An 8490-nucleotide genomic window follows, 5' to 3' on the forward strand; every position below is an offset into this window, starting at 1 on the left:
TGGTGTTTGTTCTGTTTACGCTACATCTCTTTGCTGCGATACGCCTCCGGAAGATGCACCGTATTTGCGCCCACGTGTGGTGCGGTTATGCCGAGGTCAGTGTCATTGTCACTGTACCCGCAACGGTGGCTCAGTGGCTAAGGTGTTCTGCTGCTGAGCACGAGGACGCGGGTTGGATTCCCGGCCGCGGCGGACGCTTTTCTGATGGAGGCAAAAAGCAAGAACGCCCGTGTGTACGAGATTTCGGCGCACGTTAAAGATCCCCAGGTGGTCAAAATTAATCCGGAGCCCTCCACTACGTCGCGCATCATCGCCTGTGAAGCGTCTGCCCGTTAAACCCGACAACCAACCAACCGACATTGTCACAGTGTATCTTAACATTCAAAAGTTGAGAAACGCACGCATTGAGAGTCGTCCTGGGGCCAGGGACGGTGAAACTGAGAGTGCGGAAAGCGTCCGGAACGGTAAAAGTGGTTTGTTTATTCGGAAGTAGTGTTTGGTTGTCGCATTGAAATGAAAGCTTTGTGATGTAGTGTTGACTACCGAAAGTGGGAGAAATGGGCGTTCAAGTGAAGTGGTTTTGGCGATTGATTGATTGTAGGGTTTAACGCGCCGACGCATCCAAGTCGATGTGTTGCGCCGTACTGGAGGGCGCCGGGTTAATTTTGACCACCTGGGGGTCTTTAACGTGCGGCGAAATGTCGTACACACGGGCGTTTTTGCTTTTCACCTCCATCAGAAAAGCGGCCGCCGAGTCCGGGAACCAACCCGCGACCTCGTGCTCAGCAGCGCTACACCTTAGCCCCTGAGCCACGCGGCGACCAGATGGCTAGGTCAGGGGTGCCGTAGCGCTATACGCTGTTCCGGTGCTGTTTCCGAGAGAGGGAGGGATGGATGGATGGTTGGATGGATGGATGGATGGATGGATGGATGGATGGATGGATGGATGGATGGATGGATGGATGGAGGCAGAGGGAGAGAGGGGTAGATAGATACACAGGCAGAGAGAGACGGAGAGAGAAAGGCAGAGAGACAAAGATGGAGAGAGAGCTAGACAGACATACAGCGAGAGAGAGAGAGAGAGAGAGATTAATGACCACTGAAGTGGTTAGCCCAGAAATTGCGGGACTTGCTACTTCTGACGGGGTGAACATCGTGAGGAGAAAAAAGAAAAGAAAGGGGGCACAAGTACATAGAAACAATGAATAAGAGAGATGAGAAACTGAAATAAATAACAAACATAGAAAAAATTTGCAGCATTGTTAGAAAAGATGTGAGGATCACAAGGTAGAAGTGTCGTGTGGAGGATTCAGCGTAGGCGTTAGGGTGCGCATGCACTACAACTTTGCGTCGTGCAAAGCCGTCATAGAGTTTGTCAACGGCCACGTGGAGCGATGTTCCTGCGGGGCTAGGTACTCCTGCTTGATGGTTGATGGTGTGCGCTGCTGCGGGGCGGGGAGGTGAGGGTTTCTGGCTCCGATATAGCCTTGCGTTTGAGGGGAAACGCATTGTTAGAAAATGCGCCAATTTATGGGGTCAGGTGGAAGGGGCGTGGTATCAGGCGGATGTGTTTCAGAGCGCTATTTTCATGTCGCTATTCTTCGTTATCGTGGCGAAGCTGTAGAAGTGATGCTCGCATGGATGTTATGAAAGACGATAGTCTTTGTTGGGCTACTTAAACCCAGAAAGTTTGGTCTGTCTGTCTGTCTGTGACTCGATTCAGCCACCCGGTCACAATAAAGTAGATAATGCGCAATAGCCTTATATCCTCCCAGCCAAACGTAAATTTCTAAGCCTGGTTTATATGTTCATACTTGTCAACTTTGTTGAGCAAGTACAAGGCATTACGCAAATATAAGACAGGAAATAAGTACACAAGGGATATTTACAGTGTTCCTTTATTAAAAAATTCATGGATGCTTGGTTTTTCGATAGCAAATGATATTCTACATCTACTGCAGAAAACCGCCGCCTGATGTTGCCCGCGCCACCTCCTGGCGGCATATGAAAAATCACGCGGCAACAGCAACGAAAGGTTCACTAGCTAGGTTCCACATTTTGCTTGGAACGCACGTGGAGACGGCGACGTGGTTCTATAAACCTTGTAGTCGGCCGCCTCGGTTCACGCGCGTTTCCGCCGTACTGCAGCGCTGGCGTCGAGGAACCCGGCCTGTAGCAGTGGAACGCGGTAAATTCACATCGCCTTGAGGAAACCTTTAGTTTGTTTACCTTGGGATGAGCGCGACGGTGCAGGAACAGCATGAGAGGTGAGCGGGAAAGCAAAGGGGGGCATTTTCTTGGCAAATGTCTACACAGACTATCGTCTTTTGACGGCATTTGCAACGAAAGGAGCAGATGCGCAGCCGTTTTTTTCAGAAGGAGCGCATGGTAGTCGTAGGACCTAAGTGCTAGTGTTGAGGAGGGAGAGAGGAAGGGTTGGGTTGGGAGGAATCTGTGCGCTAACCTGGGTGTTTGTGGTGGCAGCGGGTACGCCTTGTGGTAGGCCTTGGTGAATTCGGTTGTAGGCGGGCTGCGTGCCGGATGCGCTCGGATGGACGGTGTCGGGTGTCATCCGACGGCTCGGGGAGTTGACTGGGGTGGGGATTTGCGGGGAATGGCTGGCTGCCGCCCGACCAAAATCACCTTCTCCGTAACTGGCACGCGTTGTTTCCGACGTGTCTGGAAGCGGTCGCGGCAGCCTGCTGCGCTGGCAAGGTAGTCTTCCCCGCAGAGGCCACAGCTGGGCTTGCAAGTGCGTTCTGGAGGTTCTCGATGCTCCACAGTTGGTGCAACGCGGGGCGGTGGAGGTGGCGCTTGTCAGATGTCTCGGCGATGTCGAGGTTTCTATAATTAGAAGCAGTCCTTAGACTTTCGTTTAAATGAGCAGCAGCGAATTACGGCAGTGTGGTAGCGGACTCCATAGGGTACGATGGTGCCTTTAAATGCGACTTGGACGAGATTTGTGCCCTCCAGTTATATTCCGTCAAGTATCTGGGGGCCAGAAGTATTCATAGTGGGTGAGACGAGAAGTAGCTCGGCGCCGTCAGCAGTTGGCCCAACGAAAAGAACGGCAGTGGTGGTATGCTTAGGGTTCGGTGAGGAGGTATGCAGGTTCTCGCCATACCGATGTTTTGAAATGCTTCTGTGCATGGGTTTCGTGTGGCGTGCTCAGAACGACAAAATTGGAGCGTGTATGCAACCATCCTTGGTCGGTGACTGGAGTTTGTGGAGGAGTTTGTATAGCGTCCGCTATAGCCGCAGCGTGTAGGAGGCGTAGATTGAGGCCGCCTTGGAGGCTAAGAAACACCTCGACGTCGTCATGAGGCAGGGGGATCTTTGGGAAGGCCAGTCTGGTTTTTCTGTCAGTGTCGCCGCTTGGCCACAAAAATGGCTGATGAAGAGTTCGCGAGATGCGCCTAGTCGGCTTGGCCACCTGGCAGCGAGTCCTCTTGCTAGAATAATAAGCACTTTTCAATTAACATATTTGTATTGCATAGGGGTCATGCAGACAAAACACAAGTTTGGTTCATTCGAAAGATTGCCTCGTTAGAATCATACTGACACCACTTTTAACGTAAACTTGCCTCAAATAAGCTACATAATTAGAAAAAAAGGAGAATGGCCAAGCGTCTCACTAGATAATTTCCCACACTAGAACATATGACGCCATATGCACAGCCATACACTCTAATCCGGGTAACCCATAATGTAACTTCTAAACGGAAGTAACCTATAAAATAAAGGTTACAATGGATTCATTTTGATGTTTTCTTTATCCCAGTCCGTTCTAAGGGTTACAAGCGTGATGTTAAAAGCGATTTAGAGGTTACAATAATGATTTATAGGTTACATCAACAAAATCTGACATGTAACCTCTACGTTGTAACCTATAAAACGCCCTGTAACCTCTAAGAGATGCTCGTCGCGCCTTCTCTCCCGGCGGCCGTTGATTTCTCCGTTGCATGACGGGATATAGAGAAATGGCGGCGCCGGCAGGCCCGGTGGCCGCGTTTTGGCGCCACTCGAGCCTTTTAACCGCTGTGATACCCCTACGATGAAGCGAGGATTGCTGTAACAAGACTTATTTGTCGGCGTGAGTCGCGGAGGCTGCGGCGAGCCCATTTGTGACTGGCAGCGCTTCACGGCCCGTTCTTCTACGACCAGCATCAAGTTCGCATGTTGGACCAATGCCCCGGCGCCAGTGAAAGCGAACTCGGTGAGTATATTCCCGTGACGGTTTCGGTGTTTTCATTGGATGTATCTTTTCGCTGGGGGCTTTTCAATTTGAAATTGCAGCATTCGAGAGGGATTTTCGTTACCTGACTGGTTGCTTCGCTGGACGTTTTCTGTTGTCCGCGACGGCAATTGAATGAAATCACGGGCTTGCGTTCGTTGCGTCAGACTAGAGCGGACGATCGGGAAAGCACAGATAACGGCGCCCGTGACCTGCTTTCTGCTCTGTTTGCGCGCCTTCGTCATGTGTTGAGCGTTTTGTTTACGCTGTTCGCTGCATCGGGCGCACTTGACGAGTTATTGGACCATGTAATTGCCAGGAAGCTCTGTTTGAATAATTGAATTTTTTCCCATTAAAGTCTTATATTATCGCGCTATTCTCTGGGTATTATCAATTTGTTTCAGTCGTCGGAAAATGTTCATTTTTCTCGCTGCATATTTTCGGAATGGTGTTCATTTTATTGGTCGTGTAGTAATATATCCGGATAAACACAAGGTGTGTGCTGCAGAAAAGTAGTCCACTAATGCTGCCCGAAATTTCTAAACTCACTTTTGTCCAGCACAAGCCTCTTTTTTGTGGAAGTTTGCCTTACGGCACAATAAAAAGTTTTCGTATGTACAACACTCCTCATTTTTTTCATTCTTTTCCTTGAGTGGGTAAATTTGGTGTTAGTCATTTGAGACAGCGGGCCATTTCCACCATGTTAAGTGGTTTATTATTCTCATTCGGACAAATCAGTCGTTTCTTTATTCGCGTGGTATTGCAGGGCAAATGATTGTCTCGCGTGATCCTAGTGTAGTGCAGTAAAGCGACTTTACAGAATGGTGGTATGTATGAGCCAGCATGCAGGCTGCTTGATTGTTGTTTTTTGATGATACAGAAATTGTGACGAATTACACAGAGACAGGTGCAGGTGTAAAAATGGGTTCTGCACCCTCATCGGATCCTGGCTGTTCAAAAAGTGTGGTTGCATCTAGCTACCTATGCTATGACTTATCAGCACTACTGTTTTTTCTTGCAGGCAGTGTTCCTTGAGCTGACAACCAGGACTCCCCTGCGTATGACACAAGTTGAAATGAAGTCTGATTTCAGCGGAAACAACGGTATGAAATGCAATAACTAAAACACATTCATTCAAATATTCTTTGTAAAGATGGCACCCAGGCCTGCACAGACAAAAGTATGATTCACTTGTAAAAATGCGAGGCCTTTCTTCAAGTGTTATGATGTTATATTTCGTATCTTATTTTGCCTCATGTTTAGTGACTCTTTCTATCAGTTCGTTACTACATGAACGTTATGAATTTACATAACGATTTCCTCAGCATGGAGCTTTGTAGTTTTTCAGCAACTCTAGCTATTCTATAGGATGCGTGGTTTTGCAGAGCCAACAAGAATAACTCTTTTTCTAAAATAGCTCTGTAAGAAATCTCCAGTTGTTAGTGAGTGCTTGTGCTGTGTTCTTTTCTTCGTCTTGTCAAGTTTGAGGTGTTCTTTCATTATGAATGTATACCAACTGCCCAGCTCTAAAGCCTATTACATTTTAACCCAAATAACCCTTCGAGTCATTACAGGTACAGACCTCCTGGGAATGCCACTTGAAGATCGGTGCAAGTTCTAGATGTATCCTCTCCCACAACACATCTGGACGAAGAAAAAATGTAAGTTGGCGATTCCTTTTTACTGATAGCCGAGGAAGAAACCACCGATAAGAACACTTTACTTAAATGAAAAACGTTTCGGCTTCCACGTGGGATCCTTGTTCAAAATGAAACTGCCAGTACAAAGGGGGGGGGGGGGGGGGAGGAGGAGGAGGATGTTTAAGTAGAGCCGAAAATGTGACGCAGGTGGCGTCAGCATCGTGAAAGCACGTTTCCTGGGTTTAGTGCGACGTTCGCTCTGTTGCGTCTACGAGTGATTCCACATGAAGGCGCGGAAACGTTTTTGTTTTCTCTTTTGCAAATGTTTCTGCCTGTTCTGGGTGAGCATGCAGAAACATTTCGCGAGATAAACTGGAACACGGCACGATTAAAATTCGGGAAGGTTGGCCGGTATGACTATAGTGGCTTCACGTTGTTCTGAACAATGCGGCCAAATTACTCTGTGTAACGATTACTGAAATGATGTGAAATTATTAGGAAAGGCCGTAAATCACTCCTCTGGTGTGGCCTTTCATTTCATTCTCTGGTCTCCGTCTTCATTTCCGTGCAATATATTTTTCGTACTTCACATGCCTGTGGTTTGGTGTGAGGGGCTTATGGTTGCACTGGATTTTGTTCTTTTTCTGAAATTTTCTGTAGATGGCTCTTCAAGGTGGGGAAATCCAAGTGACGGCCCCTCACATATATACCTCCATCTGCGGCAGCAGGGAACAAGCAGGGAAATCTTCAACGTGTCCTGATTTTGTGCCTGCTTGTGTACTACGTAAATTGCGAAGCTTATCTCTGAATTTCTCCAAGCGCCTTTTTTCATGCAGGAAACTATAGATACCATTTAAAGTTTGTCCGAAAGACAGATTGCAATCGGCCTAGAAACTTGTTAGTGCTGCATAAAAAACGATAACTTGGCGTGGGAATCACAACTCAGGTGGAACTGTAAAGAGGAACCTAAGAGGGAAGTGTAAAGATGGATTCGTAAAGACGAGGGAATTCCAAGTGTCATATTAGACTGAGTGAAACGGAGAATGTAGGGAACATAGCCATAAACACTGCTTTGTATGAAAAAGTGAATTTGTAATAAATGTTCTTTCTACTTTCCCACATTCTGCGTTTTTTCTGTGGGGAACCACGACAACAACGCTGTGCTGGGAAAGTGCACCCCTGAGAACCATCTTATAAATGTAGCTCAAACTCGAATTCGTCTGAAATTGTTCAATGGCAGTATCCAAACAATTCGGAATGCTTTGCATACATCCGTGCAAATATTGAGGTAAAGAATTTGTATTTTGGCCATGTTTGTGAAGCTGTTCACGCAACATTTATTAAAAAGGTTTAATAAGGATATATGAATAAACCGATTTTTACCTGGAAGTCTAAAGCAATATAGGAAACACCGATTCGCCCAGGAATCCGCACTCGTCTAATACTCATTAAGGAACGATAATAACGTTGGGGTGGTTCGCAGCTTTGCTTTTTAATAAATAGCCCACAGGTGTTTCATAATAATAAATGTGAATGTTCAAAACTACCGATGCCAAACTTCTGGAAATGTGCTCCTGTTAAATGCGCAAATATGTGTGCATGTACTGCAATTCTCTTTTGATAATCATGGCCTTGGTTGTCAGACAATAATTTTTGGATTAAGGCTATGTTATCATAACTTTGGCGTCCTTTTGAAGTATTCTATCAAGTGCATGTTTTCACTCAAGCTTGGTTTCACTAAAGCCTAATGTTGTTTAACTAAAGCTCAATTTAGCAAAAGACCTATCATGCCTGTTTGATACTGGTTTCTTAAACGGCACAAAGCTGATGCAAACATCAAATTCAGTTATGCCTGTTGATAAGACTTAAGCGTTGCCAATACTCACGAAGATTTTTGGGTGACAACCTGGGTAACAATTATCGAACAGGTAATGCAATGCATATATATTAAGATAATATTTTCAAGCTTTTTGGCACTGCTGTTTTAGGAATTATAAAAGTAACTTCTCTTTTAGCCCCAGCCGTGTGGCCGGCAGTTTATTCAAGGGACGAAGAAAAGACACCCGACGCAAACGTTTACACGGCGCAATGGACAGCATGGTCGCACATATCTTCCACTAACGCAATGTTTGTTCACCACGCGAGAAAGGCGCCTCGGGGTGTCGCCACAGCGGCGCCGGCGAAAGCGCGCCTGGCGCGCAACATCACACCTTCCAATTTGTGTGACCTTGGACGGCGGTAGATGTAACTTATATAAAGGTATACATGCTGAAAGCTGCAAAGTAACGCATAACTGCGTAACCCTTACGTGTATACGTATATAAAGGTTACGAAGATATAGGTTACATTTGTACCTTATAAATTATAGGTTACAAAAATTCGAAAATGTATACCTCTATTAAGGGTTACCCAGCTTAGAGTGTACAACTGGCTGAGGCTGGCAAAAGCGAACGCTAGTTAGGCAAAGCTGTTAAGCTTGCTTTAGTGTAATGCATTTTCGCTTAAGTGTAATGCATATTCATTTTATACCAGCAAGAATAGTGGGGGAAAACGCTGGAAGTTACGAAAGTACGCGTAAACACAAAAGCAGTAGTGCGTACAGCTGTTGGTACTGCG

At 46.4% G+C, this 8490-nt stretch overlaps 1 long non-coding RNA gene across 1 annotated transcript; it reads left to right on the plus strand.

The window, feature by feature from the left end:
- The first annotated feature begins 3774 nt into the window (after positions 1-3774).
- On the plus strand, positions 3775-7457 carry LOC144167265 (uncharacterized). Its single transcript, XR_013321912.1, has 4 exons — positions 3775-4216; positions 5256-5337; positions 5809-5895; positions 6535-7457. It is a non-coding gene; the product is annotated as an uncharacterized LOC144167265 (long non-coding RNA).
- Positions 7458-8490: the final 1033 nt, after the last annotated feature.

The sequence above is a fragment of the Haemaphysalis longicornis genome, unplaced genomic scaffold (assembly GCF_048455015.1).
Source record: "Haemaphysalis longicornis isolate Haplotype H1 unplaced genomic scaffold, Haemaphysalis longicornis Haplotype H1 scaffold_2, whole genome shotgun sequence".
NCBI classification, from domain to species: domain Eukaryota; kingdom Metazoa; phylum Arthropoda; class Arachnida; order Ixodida; family Ixodidae; genus Haemaphysalis; species Haemaphysalis longicornis.